Source organism: Bison bison, unplaced genomic scaffold (genome assembly GCF_000754665.1).
Source record: "Bison bison bison isolate TAMUID 2011002044 unplaced genomic scaffold, Bison_UMD1.0 scf7180017864030, whole genome shotgun sequence".
NCBI classification, from domain to species: Eukaryota; Metazoa; Chordata; class Mammalia; order Artiodactyla; family Bovidae; genus Bison; species Bison bison.
This window is the reverse complement of record NW_011494602.1, coordinates 3,430,210-3,450,162: the sequence shown is the minus strand read 5'-3', so window position 1 is coordinate 3,450,162 and position 19,953 is coordinate 3,430,210. Positions and strand designations below refer to the sequence as shown.

The following is a 19,953-nucleotide window of genomic DNA, read 5'->3' as shown; positions in this document are numbered from 1 at the left end:
ACCATAGTTGCTTTGTGTAAACAAAATTGAGGAAAGAAAAGGATGGACTCAAATGTGGTCAGTGTTCTCTGTAGTGAATCGGCGTTTTAGGGTGACAGTTACTTATATGACTGAAGCTTTACTGCTTCTCTGAAAGAACAGAAAACCACATTCTGCTATAAGAAGAAACAGAAAACAGTTTTCTACCACCTGGAGGCAACCACTCTTAACTCCTTGGTAGTTTTTTTCTAGTCTTTTTCTACGCTCTCTCTTTTTTTTTTTTTTCCTCTTCCATCGACATAGAGTAATCTTTTGAAAATGTAAATCAGAACCTCTTCTTCCTCTATTTAAAATGCTTCCATGACTTTCTATTGTATTATAGGATGAAGGAAATGCATCAGAATGAAATACAAGGCCTTCCATAATTTGACTCTTACCTAATTCTCCAATCTTGTTCCCCACTAGTTTTCTATGCACATTCTTGGTTTGAACATTAACAATACACTTACAATTTCCCCAATGAACTATTCTATTTCATGCTTTGTATATACTGCTGCCTTTTCCTGAAATGCACTCATCCCTCCTTGTTTCACTGGCAAATTCCTATTCATCCTTTAGAACCCAAATGAGAAATCTTTATTCTTTAATATCTTCCTTGACCCATTCAATAAGAATTGATCATTCCTCTGTGCTACCTCTTGGAGAAGGCAATGGCACCCCACTCCAGTACTCTTGCCTGGAAAATCCCATGGATGGAGGAGCCTGGTGGGCTGCAGTCCATGGGGTCGCTGAGGGTCAGACACGACTGGGCGACTTCACTTTCACTTTTCACTTTCATGCATTGGAGAAGGAAAGGGAAACCCACTCCAGTGTTCTTGCCTGGAGAATCCCAGGGATGGGGGTGCCTGGTGGGCTTCCGTCTATGGGGTTGCGCAGAGTCGGACACGACTGAAGTGACTTAGCAGCTGTGCTACCTCTAATGTACCCTTGCACATATTACACTGTACTCACCTTTTTATTTAATTTTTTCATCTCTCGTAGTATACCCTGAATTTCTTGAGGTCAAGGGCCATATTTTACTTATCTTTTTCTCTCCAAGGACTAGCAGAATGCCTGCAACTGCCAGATTCACTGTATATCTATATTAGATATCTAATATCTAATGTCAAAAGGGATTTTAGATGTAATTGATCCCAACCCAGTCTGGTTTTATTATAGTTTGTACATTTTCTTGATAATTGAAAAGGTGAGAGGACATAGTAATCCCTGAGATCCATATGAAAATCTGTACTTCAACACATTCAAAATATTAGGCTAAATCATGTTACATTTTCATCTTTTAGGTTAAAAATGATCAGTATCAACAATTTGATATAGTTCAAACCTGAAGTGAAGAAGTGAAAGTTGCTCAGTTGTGTCTGACTCTTTGCGACCCCATGGACTGTATAGTCCATGGAGTTCTCTAGGCCAGAATACTGGAGTGAGTAGCCTTTCCCTTCTCCAGGGGATCTTCCCAACCCAGGGATCGAACCCAGGTTTCCTGCTTTGCAGGTGGATTCTTTATCAGCTGAGCCACCAGGGAAGCCCAAGAATACTGGAGTGGGTAGCCTATCCCTTCTCCAGCGGATCTTCCCGACCTAGGAATTGAACCGGGGTGTCCTGCTTTGGAGGCGGATCCTTTCTAACTAAGCTATGAGGGAAGCCCACAAAGTAAATTCACTTGCCTACTTTCGTCCACTTCTCACACCTTGGCAAAGAAAGCCAAGACTAGCTTGGATGCATTTCCAAGCTTTCTCCCAGGTCCACCGGGTCTAGACTGAGTCCCTGTGCCGCCACGATGATCACAATTGCCCTTCACTGTGAGCTGACAAGAAACATCTCTCCCTGAATCTGCTAGAGTACCCCGAAAGATTTGCAGTTTTCTGAGACAGTTTCCCAGGCTCTGAAAATCTATAGGATAATTTAAAAATACTTCCTGGCTTTCAATTCCTCAGATAAGGTCATTTTGTAGAGACTAAATGTAGTCACTGGCTGAGAGTTTCTTTTGTTGTCATATAAACAGAAACCTATTAAAGAAAAAGTACTTTTTTGGGGTAAATTGTAATGTGATTTGATAAACTGGAAGTTTATCATCATCCTATCATTTTTATTTCTTATGATGGTTTTTTGGTTTTAGTTATTAATCATCACAACTCACTTATATTTAGAAAATACTGATGACTTTCTAAAGGCATTTGCTTTCTTCCAGGTTCCTCTGAAAATGAGATAAAGCTAGAAGAAAAGAGATCATAACAAGTATTAAATACAATCTCATTAAGCTTTCAACTTTCTTTAGTGCTATTTTACTAGGATGAGAAGTAAAAAAAAATTTAGCTTCTTAAATATATCTCTTCATGAAACGTATAAAATTGGTGTTGACCTTAAAAATAAAAGTTACTTTACCATCAAAAATGTGTTTATTTAGGAATAGCAGAGGAATTGCAATTTGAGACAAACACGCTATAGTAAAAGCCATTGACAAGGGACCTTCCCTGGTGGTTCAGTGGTTCAGACTTTGCCTTCCAAGGTAGCGGGTACTGGTTCTCTCCCTGGTCAGGAAACGACAGTCCTACATGCCACGTGTCCAAAAGTCCAGGAAACATAAAGTGGAAGAAATATTGTAACAAATTCAATAAAGACTGAAAAAAAAAAAAAAGCCATTAACAAGTCCAGCTAATGAAGGAGGGCAACAGTATTGTTGAGAGAAAAAGGAAGTTGGGAAGGGTTGTTTTGAATAAAAATCCACTGGAGAAAAGTGAGGCGGGGGGAGGAGTGGCTGCCGCTCACGGGCGATCTGCTGGGCTGGTTGACTTCTTGTGGGAGAGGCCATGTAACATCTTTTCCTTTGGGGGGCCTGTATTCATTTGATGGTTCTCTCCAGTGATGATTCTTCTCTGTAACTGATAATTGTGAGGCAGTTTCCCAGGCTCTGGAAATCCAGAAGATAATTAAAAAAGACTTCCTGGCTTTCAGTTCCTCAGAGAAGGTCATTTCAAAGAGGTTAAATGTAGTTACATGCAGTGGTCGCTTGTGAGAGCTCCCCCTCCTGGCCTCCCAACTCCATTTTAGTGAGGTTTCCCTTTATTAAAGTCAGAAAGCCAAAGAGTGTTTCAAACAGACTGTAGCCAGCTTTGCTTATTACAGTTGAGCCTTGAACAACATAGGTTTGAACATGAACAATTTCACGGTACACTTTTACACAGATTTTTTTCCCAATAAATACCTACCATTTTTTGTTGTTGTTGTTTAGTTCTAAGTTGTGTCCAACTCTTCGCAACCCCGTGGGCTGTAGCCTGCCAGGCTCTGCTGTCCATGGGCTTTCCCGGGCAATAGTCCTGGAGTGGGTTGCCATTTCCTTCTCCAGGGGATCTTCCCTACCCAGGGATCAAACCCACATCTCTTGCATCTCCTGCATTGGATTGTTTCCCACTGGGCCACCGGGGAAGCCCAAATGCCTACCTTAGAAGCTTACAGTCCTCAGAGGGCTGAATCTGTGGAAACAGCGGATATGGAGGCCTGACCGTAAAGTTATAGTCAGATTTTTGATTGCCCTCCTAGATAGCATATTGAAAAGCAGAGACATTACTTTGCCAACAAAGGTCCGTCTAGTCAAGGCTATGGTTTTTCCTGTGGTCGTGTAGGGTTTGAGAGTTGGACTGTGAAGAAGACTGAGCGCCAAAGAATTGATGCTTTTGAACTGTAATGTTGGAGAAGACTCTTGAGAGTCCCTTGGACTGCAAGGAGATCCAACCAGTCCATTCTAAAGGAGATCAGCCTTGGCATTTCTTTGGAAGTAATGATGCTAAAGCTGAAACTCCAGTACTTTGGCCACCTCATGCAAAGAGTTGACTCATTGGAAAAGACTCTGATGCTGGGTGGGATTGGGAGCAGGAGGAGAAGGCGACGACAGAGGATGAGATGGTTGGATGGCATCACTGACTCGATGGACGTGAGTCTGAGTGAACTCCGGGAGTTGGTGATGGTCAGGGAGGCCTGGCATGCTGCGATTCGCAAAGAGTCGGACACGACTGACTGACTGAACTGAACTGAACTGAACTGAGGTTGGCACCCCTAAAATCCCATGTTGTTCAAGGGTCAACTGTATTTTCCTATCTTGTAAGAGTTGGTTCTTTGGAGCCACGGCCATTAAAATATTTAAGGCAACAAAATGTAAATAGATAAGGCTTGTTTCTACAGTTTTTTGCCTGAACAGCAGGGAGAAATGACAACTGACAGCAAGTGGGAGGAACAGGAATTAGAACACAACCTGATCATGCCACAAATGCCACAGCAAAGGGGCCTTTTGTGAAGGAAGGGTTGAATGCCTTCAGCACGGTGTGGCAGCTAACGTTATCATGACGGCCCCAGGGATCGGGTAAACATTAAATTGTGTTCCACGTGTTGGTTTGAAGAAGGCAGGGAAGTGTTCAAATCAGTGGGTGAGCATTCACTAGGTCAGATTAAAAAAATAAAAATACTCACTAAACACTGTTTTAAAAATATGTGTTCTTTTGACAAGAAATGTAACCAGTGCAACTGTATTTAAGTATTATTTTACTATTTCTGCTGAAGGATTTCTTTTGAGGTAGCCCTAAATTTCAGAAACTGCAGCCTGCGTTGTAGCCTCTGATTGTATTCTCATGCCGCTTCAGTAGCTCTTTATCTAACTTTACTTGACTTTTAAATTACTTACATGCAAAACCTGTTTTGTTTTCTAAGTAATGCAACAAGTGATGCAAAAATCTTCAGAGACGTTTCTCTTGCAGAGGAGAGGAACGGCAGTACGCGTGCAGCCCACGTGTTTCTGATTCCACTGGCTTCCTAACTTCCCTTCTGGGTCCTTATTAAAAGCCAGAAGACCCTGTCTCCTGGCTATGAGAACCCTCCCCAGCCTTTCCTAGAAGTCCTTGGTACTTACAGCATCCTCAAAATACTCATCTCCTCAGTGCCTGCCTTTTATTTTTATTGTGACTGCTCTTAAGTATAGCATCTGACCTACTTCATTTTTTAACTTTTTGGCCTGCGCTGTGCTTCGTGCAGGATCCCATTTCCACAAACAAGGCCAGAACCCTCGGTCTCTGAGTGGGCGCGTGGGGCCTCAGCTGCTGGGCCGCCAGGGAGGTCCCTTCCCAGTGCTTCCTTGTCACTCTGTTCCCAGAGCTGCCCCCTGCTCCCGTTTATCTCCCTCCCTAAACACATTACGTCCCCAAACCTCAGGAACAAGGGCGCTGTGTGAAACAGGCCTTTATTAAAGGTTTGGTGGGAGCAGAGGCGAATTCCAGCACTCAGCAGGACACAGTGGAGATCCTGAGGAGTAAATCTCAGTCGGGCCGACAGCTGTCTCTGTGCCACCTTCTTTTTCACCCCGCTCTTCCAAGAGACCTGTTGTTGTTATTTTTCTTTCACTTTTTGACCTCTCCCTCAGAATCCTTTTCTAATTCATAATTCACCCTTTTCCTTTTTCCCCATATGAAATTCCTCCTCTCCAAATGAAAACAACAAAAATGCCCTCTCAAGCCCAGGAGGAACAGGGGGAATTCTGGTCCCTTCTCACCCTGCGCAGTGTGGCTCCCGGTCCAGCTCAAACTCTTGCGTCCAGACTCTTGTGAGACCTCACATTTGCATAATCTTGAAAGAGAACGGATGTACTTAAAACAAACAAACCAAAAGTTTGAAGACGTTTATCCCTTGAAAGCAAAGTGGTCTGTTGTCCTTCTCGAGAAGTGGTCACCAGCAGAAATTTGCAATGATGGACATGGTCTGTACCCTGGCTGCTCTTACCACATGTTAAGAGGATTGTGATACGTGGTTGGTAATCTCAGGGTTTTTCCCTCCTGTTTGCGGCTGTCATTTAGTTGCTAAATTGTGTCCGACTCTTTGCGACCCCATGGACTGCAGCCCCCCAGGCTCCTCTGTCCGTGGAATTCTCCAGGCAAGAATACTGGAGTGGGTTGCCATTTCCTTCTCCAGGGGACCTTCAAGACCCTGGGTCTCCTGCTTGGCAGGTGGACTTTTTACCACTGAGCCACCTGGGAAGCCCCTTTCCCTCCTAACCCAAGCACAAAATCTAGACTGCACTCATTTTTCTTAGAGTGCAACAGTTTCTCTTAACAAAATTAATTTAGTTTGGCATTTGAAAAAAAAAAATGTGGCCAGTGGGACTGAGGAACTGAGTTTATTAATCTTAATGTTAATTAAAATTTACATAGCTACATGTGGCTGGTGGCTATCTTATTGGACAACACAATTTTCTAGACAATCAACTCAAACTGCAGGCAGATTTTAAAATACCATCCTCTTTTCCCAACGTGCAGAAGGAACTCTCAGTTCACTTAATTGGAATCTACAGTTTCATCAGCCATTTCTTCTCAGTGGTAGCCGGAGCAGAGATTTAGATGTCTTATTAGATGACTCCCCTCAGCTGCCACTGTCCCCACACCCCAGATCCCAGAGTGGGTTGGGCTGCCTTTTTCCTCGCCTGGGACTCTGTGTCTGAGGCAAGCTGCCCAGATGGAGTGCCTTTTCTGGCTAAGCCTTGGTGTTTATTAGCTCCTCCTACAGAAACCCTCAATAGCCTCCCCTGCACACAGACATCACAACCGCTGCTAGGAAAACAGAAACAGTTAAGGCAGTTGCCAACCCCAGAGGAATATGGAAATGGCAGATCAGTCGAAGCTGAAGTAGGGCTGAGTGGAACAGGCTGAATGTGGCTGTCTCCAAAGCAGCTCCGAAGCTGGGCTGTAGGCCTCAGGGGCACTCCCAAGGCCCAGGCAGCCTACACGCCTGGGCTGTCCATTACTGCAGCGCGGAGTCGTCCAAGTGTAATGTTCAGAAGGCCAAAAGCACCACCCGCACAGAGTGTACTTCGACTTGCAGATTGATTTAGGTCTTCAGTGACGGCACTAGCAGGAGGATAAAGCTCGTTGTGAGAGCACCGGAGGAAGAGAGACAAGGTGTTTTGTCAGGCAGATGCTAAACCAGTCACTGCCCTGTGCTGTGCTGTCACTTCAGTCGTGTCCGACTCTTTGCAACCCCATGGACTGTGGCCCTCCAGGCTCTTCTGTCCATGGGATTCTCCAGGCAAGAATCCTGGAGTGGGTTGCCATTTCCTTCTCTGGGGATCTTCCCCACCCAGGGATTGAACTGGTGTCTCTTAAGTCTTTGCATTGGCAGGTGGGTTCTTTACCACTAGCCCTACCTGGGAAGCCCATGTCCCTGCCCTGAGAACGGTAAATTTCCTGGACTAAACTGGTGGTCCAGTGGTTAAGAACTTGCCTTCCAACGCAGGGGATATGGGTCCGCTTCCTGGTTGGGAAGCTAAGATCCTACACGTCTCACGGCTAAGGAACCAATACATAAAGCAGAGACAATACTGTAAGAAATTCAATAAAGACTTTGAAAATGGTTCACATCAAAAAAAGGGGACATTCTTCTATAGAAATAAATCATCCTTGGAGAGGCCCTGTAGACATTGCTCCTGTAAAATATGTAATGGATATTAATACATAGCCATATTTTTATCTCATTCTCAGGTTTTGGATAGTTTAAACTGAATTGTACCCATGGAGTCAGGATATCTGGCTCAAAATGTAGAGGGTGGAATTGTAGCCTATTACTTATGTTTACAATGATGGATACTTATAGAGTCATGATAATGATAATAACAGTTACAATCACATTCATTAGTCTTTTGATGCTTAGAGTCAACCTAACAGTAGACATGATATTTAATTATTATTGACAGAACAGAATGAAAAAAATCTGTTACCTTTGTCAGTGCAAAGTAAGGGTACAGATAGGTCTTGGAAAGTAGAAATGGTTGGAGTCAGAGGAAAAACCGGAGGCTTTATAGTCTCAGTGGGAGGAAATGTTGATAGTTGATGGTGCATGAAATAGAGACTTGTGTCCATTATTTACAGCCAATCACAAAACCAAATATAGTAAATTTCACATTGGGAAAGGGAGGAGAAGTAGGGAAATGAGTTCCATGGAGTTCCATTTCTGAATTTTTATCCTAAGGAACCTATACTACATGTGCCTGGTAGATGATGAGCTCAGTTATTGGCTTCATCCTGCTGTCTTCTGACGCCAGGGCCTGCTAGAACTGGACGTGTAAAACAAAACAAAAAACGCGGCGTGTCACTGTTTCATCCGCGGACGTGCATCCCGGCATCTCGGTTTGACGTTGCAGGCCCTCAGCATGCGGCCCTCGGTGTCATTCCACCCTCAGCCCCGCTCTCCTGACAGTCACGCTGTGATAGGGAAGTAGTGGGTTGTGCCTCTTGTGGGGTCAGGAGACCACCTGAGCAGTGGGTCTGGGGGACTGAGGAGGCCTCAGAGGGCAAGCCCCCTTTGGTTTGGGTGAGTCCATCAGTGGATCAGGCACAGCTGAGATGAGGGAAGGGTCCATCCTTGGGCAGGGGCCCGTGTGTGGGATGCAGGGGGTGGTTTGTCCAGCTGCTGTTGGGGAGGGTGAAGGCTGGAGCCGCAGCTGCAGAGATGAGCAGTGTCCTCCTAGAAGTGCTCTACTCTCCAGAAAGGCGTTGGCGCTAGATCTTGAAAGTGCTGTGAACTGTTCTGTGTGTGTGTTTTAAGCAGGAAAAGAGGAAGGTCTGAATATGACTGGAAAGTGGTTATGCCTGATTACTTGTGTCTGAGAGAGTAGAGGTGGGATTGAATGACTGGCTGAACAGTCATTTAGATACATAGGACATCAGAGAAGAGGTTCAGGGTGGAAATCAATTAGATTTCCTAACCCAGTGGATTTAGAAGGCGAGGAAGAGTAAGGAGTGTGAAACACGATTGGGATTTCTAGTCCAAGAATCTGGTGGGCTCTGATGCTGGCAAAGAGAAGGCCAGAGAATGGGTAATTTATGGATGCGCTGATGTGGTTCTTCTCCCTAAAATGAACAGTATTTATCATTTTATGTTTTGTTGTACCCAAGAAACAGTTTGCGTATACAGAAATCACCTAGGTTTTAGTTAAAAATAAATTGCTCAGAAGGGGGAGTTGACAAGCATAGTAAATTACTCAAGAGGGTGAACAAATGGAGACATTCTGTTCCTTTCTCCGTCCTCCACTCCCAGGGCCATTGTTGGCATCCTGGCTGGAGTGGGCATCGTGAGTGGGGGCATGATGTATAAACAGAAATCTGAGAAGTAGGCAGAAGCCTCATCATGTACAGCAGTTCTGAAAGTCGTTCCCAAACAAGCATCATCAGCATCACCTAGAACTTTATTAGAAATGCAGACTCTAGAGACTCCACTAGTGGTCTACTGGTTAAAAATTTGCCTGGCAATGCAGGGGACACCAGTTCAATCCCTGGCCAGGGAACTAAAATCCCATGTGCTCCAAGCAACTAAGAGTCTGCACACCCAACACAGCCAAAAATAATGTTGTTTTTTTTTTTTAAAAGAAATGCAGATTCTCAGGCCCATCTGATGGACACTCTGGGGATGGGTCCAGCAGCATATGTTTTAACAAGTCCTTCAAGAGACTTGGACACACACTTGAGTGTGAGACTCGGAGGTTGTATGATGTGGGTGGGGAACTTGGATTTCTTTCTGAGTGTTATGGGAGCCATTTTCACAAGGACTGATGTGATCTGGTTTACATTCTGGTAACAGTTTAGCTGTGCGGAGAATGGATTTGTAAGAGGAGAGGGAGGGCACTCTGGGGATACAGAGTCAGGTTCGAGAACACCAGAAGTCTGATTTAAGATGAATTGGAGTCTTAGTTCTTCCTCTTACTGGGTGTTTCCCCATAGGCAGTTTTCTTCACATCTCAGTGCTAGAAAAGGGGAGCTAGGAAGCAGATGTGTCTGAAGAGTGTGCACTTCCTCTGGGGTGCCTCTGATGTTACCCCCGCCTCCTCACAGCCGTCCTGCTGTTGTCCTCTTGCGCCTTCTTCCCCATTTGATGGAACAGGTGTGGCCCTAGTTGAGCGCTCAATCCCTTAACCTTGCTGGAACAAAGCTGCAGGAGCTAGTGTTAGCCAGGTTTTTTGCAAGAACACCCAGGCCCATTCCTTCCTCTTGACTGGCCTTTGAAACAACAGTGCGGATAATGTCATTTGTGCCCTCAAACCCCCAGAGCTTAGAGCCCATTAGCAACCAGAGCAGGAGGTCTTTAATCAAAGGTCTGTATCGTTTGGAAAGTTCTTGGAAGTAAGTAGACCTGAGGGCAAAAGACTCTGATTGGAGCCTTGACCCTGACATTTACAAGTTACGACCTTGGGCCAGTCCTTTCACCTGTCTCAGTGGGCGTCTAGGAGTAGAAAATTGTGGGAAGGTAAATACATAGTGAAACTAATGCAAGATCAAGGTATTTTAGTCAGGTTTGTGCAGACTCATCTTGGTGCTGACTTTCTGTCTTCTTCATGGCTACGAACTCCCTGGAGCTAGGCTCCATGGAAGTCCTTATTTCTCAGAAGTTTCTGCTTTTAATTAGATGAGGGAAGCTCTGACAAGGCTTCTTTCTGCACCTGTTGATTTCCATTTGCTTTCGACTCAGAATAACCCATATGCAAAGTGGCATATATTGAGATGGCATGTTCTAACACCCTTCAGTGGTTTAAGACTGCAGCCATTTATTAATAAGGATACAGAAGAATGAATAGCACATTAATTTTGATGGTCATTTATTAATTATAGTCGTTGATTCTGTGGGTCAGCCATCTGGGCTGGACTGGGCACACTCAAATGTTTGCTGGTCCAACTTGGGGGCTGATTGATTTAGGATGGTCTTGAAGGACCATCTCATCTCCACCCTACCTTCTGTCAACCTCATGCAAGCAGATGGGACACGCTCTTTCCTGCTTGTTTCTGCTGCCTGCTCTAGAGCAAAGCAGGTGGGGACCTGCTTTGCAAAGCAGAAGGGGCTGCCAAGTTACCTTGGAAGGAGTGTGGTTTCAGGAGGGGTGAAGGGGTGTGGCCCTCTCTGCAATCAACCACTGTTATCGTAGGTAGTCTTTATGTAGTCAGTCATTTCACACTGGAAAGGCATAGAACAGGGGTGAGCACACTTTTTCTGAAACGGACCAGATATTATATATTTTAAGTTTTGCAAAGTCATATGGTCTTTGTCACGACTATTTTGTAGCATGGCAGCAGTCATAGAACATTCAACAGTCCATAGATGAGTGTAAGTTCCAAGAAAACTGTGTTTTCAAAAGCAGGGGCTATAGTTTGCAGACACCTAGCTTGAAAGACAAATAAGGATACATAGGAATGAATAGCACATTAATTTTGACGGTCATGGTGATACTTTCCGTTTTGGGTAATTACTTTTAGCGCCATCATTTTCCCTTATGAATGCCTTATTAAATTTTCAGTTTAGTCATCCTCAACTTCTTTTTCTTTTCTCTGTAATTACATCAGCTTTTGCTGCATAATCAATTACCTTTGTCTTTCTTTTCTAAAATGCTGTAGATTTGTTTGTCTCACTTTTATATTTTTTTGCCTCTCTGTAAGGTTTCTTTGCGTTTATATTTCTTCATTTGTTCGCTGAGGTAGAAGAAAATTGTATTCTCTGGAGGAATAGAAGCATCTCACCCGTGAAACAGTGTCTGAGTCAGTCTCATGGAAGACTCTAATACTGGAGATTCATGCTCTTCAAGGGCGTAGGAAGGACTTATTTATGGGAAGACAAGACACACGTGCACTAGGAAACTAGAGGAGGAAATCTGGGCTGGCTTGATTTTAAGGAGCCTTGATGCGTAAGGAACTGTTGAAAACAAAATGTACCAGTACAACACTAGAGGAAATAAATCATGAGTATGCGAAGAGCGAACTCACTGGAAAAGACCCTGATGCTGGGAACGATTGAAGGCAAAAGGAGAAGAGGGCAGCAGAGGAGGAGATGGCTGGATAGAATCACTGACTCAGTGACCATGAACTTGGGCAAACTGCGGGAGGCGGTGAGGGACAGGGAGGCCCGGTGTGCTGCAGACCATGGGGTTGTAGAGAGTCCAACATGACTTAGCAACTGAACAACAACACAAAATAAAATATGAGGAGCTAGTTACTTAGGTTTCTAGAGTATGACTGTGCTGTGCTAAAGGACTTAGTTAAAATTCAGTGGCTAAAATGACAGTGCTTGTTTATTTTTAACATGTTTAAAAATTGAAATACAGTTCATTTACAGTGTTATGTTAGTTTCCTGTGGACAGTGCTAGTTTTGAGGGTTTTTTTGTTTTTTGTTTTTTTTGCTTTTTTCCTATCTGAAGTGTAAATAGGAAAGGGCACCGTGTTTGCTCCTTCAAGCCTTGTTTATGGCCGCAAGGGAGCAGGAGCTCAGTGCATGCCCGTGCATCCTTTAATTAGGGTTGATAGGCGCAGCCTTGTGGTTCTCCAGGCTGATGGTGAAGAGGCCCCAAGGACATCCTGGAGGCATTTTCTTCGGGATGGCATTCTGTTCATGCGTGTGGCCCAGCCATTAAATTAATAAGAGTTCATCCAAGTATGAATGAATAAACAGTCAGAGGAAATATACAGCATATTTTAAAGTGAATCATTTTGAAGTCCCTTCTCAAGTAAGAAAATGGCATTTCTTTAAGCTCAACTTCTTGTGAATTCCCTCATCCTAAAAATGATGATGAATGTTTTTGTTGTTACTTCTGGTTTTGTTGTTTTTATGGAAGACGTGTTTCATTGCTTATGTTCTCTGAGAGACAGCAGTAAGCGATGTTGAAGCAGGGTCTTAGTTCCCTGTCCAGGATTTGATCCTGCGTAGTCTGAACGAAAACTAGGAATTCTAGTCGCTAGTCCACCAATGGGCTAGAGGCTAGAAGCAAAGTGGTCCTGGCTCTTGCCCCATTGGAAATCAACAATGTTTCAAGGAGGCAAAAACTATAAAAACAGGTACAAAATTTATTATTATTAGCACAGCACCACTTGTGGGAATGCACACAGGGAAACAGCCTATTTAAGACAGAAGCAGACTTCCCTGATAGTGTAGTGGTTAAGAATCCGCCTGCCAACACAGGGTTCACCGGGTCCATCCCTGTTCTGGGAAAATCCCACATGCTTCCCAGGAACTAAGCCCATGGGCCACAACGCCTGAGCCTGTGTGCCGCAGCTATGGAAGCCTGCAGGCCGAGAGCTGTGCTCTGCAGCGAAGAGAGGGCTACATCTGCAATGAAGAGTAGCCCCTGCTTGCTGCAACTAGAGAAAGACCGTGCATAGGAATAAAGACCCAGAACAGCCAAAAAGAAAGAACTGCTGAAAAAACTTAGTAAACAAAGACCAAAATACAAATGCACAAATCAGAAATTCACACTCAGAGAGAAAGGATGTGGGCATCCTCCCTAATGAGGAGGAGCACAGTAAAGAAGCATTTAAATCGTTTATATATCACGGTTCTTCTGGCCTTTGTTTACCTTTGTACAATTATCTCATTTCTTTTTCGCATGTGACCTGTCCTAAGGCCCTCCCTAAGATGCATGAGCATGTTTCTGCCAAGATGGATTCTGGTGCAGAGGCCTGTAGGAAGCTCGGCATCACTCACTCTGGGGGTGGCGCCCCCTCCTTTCTACCCCCAAGGACCTTTCTGGGCAGTCAGGGATGTTTCCTTGACTTCACAAGTGGTCATCTCTTGAGTCCAGCAGAGCTCAGCTGCTGCCATTAACTTTGTCCTGAGGGACTAGGGAAAACAAAGCTTCAATTTTACTCTAGTTGAAGACAGCAGCTCCAGCCCAGGGGCCCGTCTACCTTCTTAAACTTACTACTTAACTTAACTTAACTAGACGGTAGTGGACTGCAGCACGCCAGGCCACTCTGTCCATCACCAGCTCCCAGACTTCACTCAGACTCATGTTCATTGAGTCCATGATGCCATCCAACCGTCTCATCCTCTGTTGTCCCCTTCTTCTCCTGCCTTCAATCTTTCCCAGAATCAGCGTCTTTTCCAATGAGTCAGTTCTTTGCATCAGGTGGCCAAAGTATTGGAGCTTCAGTGTCAGTGTCAGTCCTTCCAATGAACACCCAGGACTGATCTCCTTTAGGATGGACTGGTTGGATCTCCCTGCAGTCCCAGGGACTCTAAAGAGCCTTCTCCAACACCATAGTTGAAAAGCATCAATTCTTTGGCACTCAGCTTTCTTTATAATCCAACTCTCACATCCATACATGACTACTGGAAAAACTATAGCTTTGAGTAGACAGGACTTTGTTGGCAAAGTAATATCTCTGCTTTTTAATATGCTGTCTAGGTTGGTCATAGCTTTTCTTCCAAGAGCAAGCGTCTTTTAATTTCATGGCTGCAGTCACCATCTGCTGTGATTTTGGAGCCCAAGAAAATAAAGTCTCTCACTGTTTCCGCTATTTCCCCATCTATGGCCCTGAAGTAATGAAACCAGATGCCATGATCTTAGTTTTTTGAATGTTGAGTTTTAAGCCAACTTTTTCAATCTCCTCTTTCACTTTCATCAAGAAGCTCTTTAGTTTCTTTTTGCTTTCTTCCATAAAGGTGGTATCATCTGCTTGTCTGAGGTTATTGATATTGATATTGTATTCTGCATATAAATTAAATAAGCAGGGTGACAATATACAACTTGATGTACCCCTTTCCCAATTTGGAACCAGTCTGTTGTTCCATGTCCAGTTCTAACTGTTGCTTCTTGTTGCTTCTTGACCCACATACAGGTTTCTCATGAGGCAGGTCAGAGGGTCTGGTGTTCCCATCTCTTGAAGAATTTTTCAGTTTTTTTTGTGATCCACACAGTCAAAGGCTTTGGCATAGTCAATAAAGCAGAAGTAGATGTTTCTCTGGAGCTTTCTTGCTTTTTCGCTGTTCCAAAGGATGTTGGCAATTCGATCTATGCTTCCTCTGCCTTTTCTAAATCCAACTTGATCACCTGGAAGTTCACGGTTCACGTATTGTTGAAGCCTGGCTTGGAGAATTTTGAGCATTACTTTATCAGCCTGTAAGATGAGTGCAATTGTGCGGTAGTTTGAGCATTCTTTGACATTGCCTTTCTTTGGGATTGGAATGAAAACTGACCTTTTCCAGTCCTGTGGCCACTGCTGTGCTTTCCAAATTTGCTGACATATTGAGTGCAGCACTTTCACAGCATCATCTTTTAGGATTTGAAGTAGTTCAACTGGAATTCCATCACCTCCACTAGCTTTGTTCGTAGTGATGATGCTTCCTAAGGCCCACTTGGCTTCACACCCCAAGATGTCTGGCTCTAGGTGAGTGATCACACCATCGTGATTATCTGGGTCATGAAGATCTTTTTTATAGTTCTTCTGTGTATTCTTGCCACCTCTTCTTAATATCTTCTACTTCTGTTAGGTCCATACCATTTCTATCCTTTATTGTGCCCATCTTTGCATGAAATGGTCCCTTGGTATCTCTAATTTTCTTGAAGAGATCTCTAATCTCTCCCATTCTATTGTTTTCCTCTATTTCTTTGCATTGATCACTAAGGAAGGCTTTCTTATCTCTCCTTGCTATTCTTTGGAACTCTGCATTCAAATGGGTATATCTTTCCTTTTCTCTTTTGCCTTTTGCTTCTCTTCTTTTCATAGCTATTTGTAAGGCCTCCTCAGATAACCATTTTGTCTTTTTGCATTTCTTTTTCTTGGGGATGGTTTTGATCCCTGCCTCCTGTACAATGTCACGAACCTCTATCCATAGTTCTTCAGGCACTCTGTCTATCAGATCTGATCCCTTAAATCTCTTTGTCACTTCCACTGTATAATCAAAAGGGATTTGATTTAGGTCATACCTGAATGATCTAGTGGTTTTCCCAACTTTCTTCAATTTAAGTCTGAATCTGGCAATAAGGAGTTCATGATCTGAGCCACAGTCAGCTCCCGGTCTAGTTTTTGCTGACTGTATAGAGCTTCTCCATCTGTGGCTGCAAAGAATATAATTAATCTGATTTCGGTATTGACCATCTGGTGATTTCCATGTGTAGAGTCTTCTCTTGTGTTGTTGGAAGAGGGTGTTTGCTATGACCAGTGCATTTTCTTGACAAAACTATTAGTCTTTGCCCTGCTTCATTCTGTACTCCAAGGCCAAATTTGCCTGTTACTCCAAGTGTTTCTTGAAACATTTTTTTGGAAATATGTGTGACTGGCAGAAAAAAAAGAGAAAACTACCTACCTATCGAAAAAAAAAAAAACTTTCTGAAGTTCATTAATGAAGGCTGTTTAACTATTTTAGACGCCTATTTGCTTTATCTATTTTAGACCATAGTTATTGTATTACTACAGCCAGAAGTTTTTAATTTGATTCTGTTAAAGAAATGACAATCAGCAGAAAAGTATTTTTCATACATTTTCCCCTGAGAGCAAATAAGCACTGCTAAAAACCCTAATATCTCTACATTGTGATCAGTGAAAATCAGCATTTAAGGTTAAAAAACTTTTCATCAAGTCTAAATTTTGGGGGGAAAAACCCCACACAACTAGATAAAAAATACTATGAATGAAATATAACTTTACTTTTTTACTGAAACCTTTTATTTATTTTTTAATATTTAAATTTACAATTATTTATTTATTAAAATTTTTACTGAAGTATAGTTGATTTACAATGTGAATTTATTTTTTTAACTTAACTTTTAATTTATATGGAACTTAGTTGATTTACAATGTTGTATTAGTTTGTACAGTTAGTTGTATTAGTTGTACAGCTAAGTGGTTCAATTATACATATGCATATTTCCATTCTTTTTCCGATTCTTTTCCCATATAGGTTATTACAGAAAAATGAGTAGAGTTTCCAGTGCTATTACATTTCCTTTCAATAAATAGAATAGACTTAAAATATCCTCAACAGGGAAACTTGTCACTAATCCTGAATATTGATTCTGATAAATTAATAAAAAGCACACTAATTATAATAATGCATGCTAAGTCACTTCAGTTGTGTTTGACTCTTTGCAAGCCTATGGACTGTAGCCCACCTGGCTCCTCTGTCCATGGGATTCTCCAGGCAGGAACACTGGAGTGGGTTGTGACCCTCCTCTAGGGGATCTTCCTGACCCAGGAATCGAACCCAACTCTCTTATGTCTTCTGAATTGGCAGGCAGGTTCTTTACCACTAGCACCACCTGGTAAGCCTACTAATTATAATTAGTAGTTTTTAAACTACTTATTCTTAAAACCATAAATAGTAATCAATTGCTTTAAAATCCTGCCTTGTCTAAACATTTAATGAAGCGGATGGACTGAGCCAGATAGCTTGCCAGGCACCTAAGCCAGCGTCTTCTTTCTACAAAGAGTCCCCCTGAGGACCGTTTGGTGCTGTTGCCGCTGCTCTCTAGTTGCAGACGGTCCTTTTGCAAGCACCTAAAAGGGCAGATAAGTCTCTCAACTTTGGATACTCACCAGAGCCAAGTTGCCAGGATATTGCTCCCAGATAAAGAGAGGGTTTGTATTAAGTGGTATTTCAGGTTAAATCTTTGCTGGAGAGCTCTTTCGTGAAGAGTTTGAAATACACATAGTTGGTTAAGGGCATGGCTTTGGAGTTAAACAGAAATAGCTTCAGTTAGACTTTGCTGCTCAAGATATCTGACCAGGAACCAGTCTTTAACTCACTTGGCACTAAGCTGCCTTGTCTTTAAAATGGGGGTGATAATACCTACCCCACTGCACCATTATGAGGAAATAAGTTAGATGGATCTTTTTAGAATGTAGTTAGAGTATACCCCTCTTCTGCTTTAAAATGTCAGTGGCTTCCTACCTTATTCAAAATAATTTCCAGAGTCGTCCTTGTCTCTTCACAGGTCCCCTACACAGCCCCTATCACTTCACTGTACCACTGATGTTCCCTGAAAATATGAGGGCCTTTGTACTTGTAGCTTCTGCTCTGACTGTTCTTCCCCACGCATCGTCGGTTCTCACAGCTTACTTCTTCACTGTATTCCAGTCCTCCCCAAGTTCGCCTCAGCCAAAAGACCTTCATGATCACCTTACTTAAAAAACGTGCACACATACATGCACATACATACTTTTCAGACTTTTGATCTTCACATTTATCCATTCCTGATATATTATTTATTTGCCTAGTGCTCTTTGTCAAAATCCTCCCTAGAATATAAAGCCAGAGAGAGAGAACACTGTTTTTATTTACTACTATGTCCCAGGCCGGGAACTCATTCAACTCAGATATGTAATAAGCATCTGTGATGATCTAGCAATTCATTGCTTAGATATCAGGGACTCAAATTGCTTGTTATTTAAGTATTTCCTAATATTTCTAAAAAGTTCCTAAGGACATTCAAGGGTCTTAAGAAACCAGAACTGGAGCTCCTTTAGGAGGATCTGGAGAAGGGTTAGCCAGAAATCCCCTCTGTGGCAGCTGTGGGGCTGTGCCCTTTGCATCTCCCTCTGAGACAAAACCATCTCGGAGTGCAGGCAGTGGGCGGCCTCCAGCTGCAGCATGCTCACCCCTGCAGCTGTCAGCAGCAGCTCAGGCCGGTGGGTGGTGTGGCCGAGCCTGCAGCCTGCCTTTGCTTCTCCAGCCGAGGTTCCTCTGGCAGGCAGTCCTTGCTCCAGGCTCATGTCCGCCTGGTGGAGGTGCTCTCGGAGTGTGCCGCATCTGAGACCTTTCCTTCCCTGTCCTCTTCCTCACCTCTCCTTTTGCGGGTGCCTCGTGGTGTGCAGGCGCTCCCTGCCCACTCCTGCATCTTCTCCTGCTTCTCTCTAGAGGCGTTTCCTGTAATCCATCTCCTACTCTCCCAAGTTCCTCTTAGCGTCTGTCCCGAGATGACCCAGTTCCTGCAGCAGTCCTTCTGTCAGGGTAGGAGGGTCACGTGCTAAACCTTCAGACTGCAATTTTCTGAAGCCAAGTCTTGCTCAGGGTTCTCTCGATTGGTAGCGATGGTCCTCCTGTGCCTGTTCCAGTGCTTTCTGCAGCTCTTGGAGACACGATAAAAAGTGATAGAGTCGGGATTGGCCCTTAGGGCCGGGGGACTGTGCGCTCTGGAAACCTACACATAAGCTGTGTCAGAAGATAAAAATGGGGAAGGAACAACGTCCCATGTGGCCAATACCAAGAAAAAGCATTTTTACAAGCTGGACTGTTTAAGTGGGCGATGTTGACGTTCAGAGGGAAATTCCATAGAAGTCATTTGAGATTCCTTTCCTTTCAGTGACTCTATTCAACATGGACTGCCGACTCGTACTTGGCCATAGTTCAAAATATTATTTCTTGGATCAGTCTCTTCAGATATATATGTCTTGAATGTTACTATATGTCTAATCCCTTAATCATTGCAGTTTATTATTCTGGAACTGACTGTGTTTTTATTAGAAGTGGTTTACTGAAAAGAAGGATTTACTAGCTTATGGTCATGTTTCAAGCACTTCTGCAAAGCACAAAGAATTTTTTTTGGAGGGGGAGATGTTGAAGAAAATGTTATTCATGACATTTGTTAAAAAAAAAAGGTAGACTTCCCAGGTGGCCCAGCGGTGAACACTCCACATTGCCAATGCATCAGGTGTGGGTTTGATCCCTTGTAGGGGACGTAAGATCCCACATGCTGTGAAGGGTGGCCAAAAAATAAAAATTAAAAGAAATAATCAGACAAATTGTATTCAAGAGACCTACAAAGGGAGTTTGCCAGGAGAGGAGAGAAATTGAGCCCAACTTCAAAAATAACAAAGAAAAATGAATTTGTAGCCAAGGAGCAGGTAGGGTAGTCATTGGGTGGAAAATTGCTAAAAGGAAACATCCAGGATAAGGAGAGATTTTGGCTAAACCACCTGAGTAGAATTCCTGCTTCAGGCAAGCCAGGGTGATCAGAATCGCCTGGGAGGTGGTGGAGATTGAAGAATCAGGTCAGATATAAAGGCTGATCAGATCCTGAGTTGGGGGATTCTGGCTAAAGCAACTCAGCAGGATTCTTGCTAATGCTGGGCAGTGTAAAGACAGACGTGGAAGTCCAGAACTCAAAGCCTGGCTGGGAAGGAGGTTCAGAGG

The 19,953-nt window shown here is 43.4% G+C and overlaps 1 protein-coding gene across 7 annotated transcripts in view; it reads left to right on the top strand.

Moving 5' to 3' along the window:
* The window catches only part of PLCB4 (phospholipase C, beta 4), a 488,269-nt gene that overhangs the window by 289,238 nt on the left and 179,078 nt on the right, over positions 1–19,953 (top strand). The gene's annotated exons all lie outside the window — the stretch shown is intronic.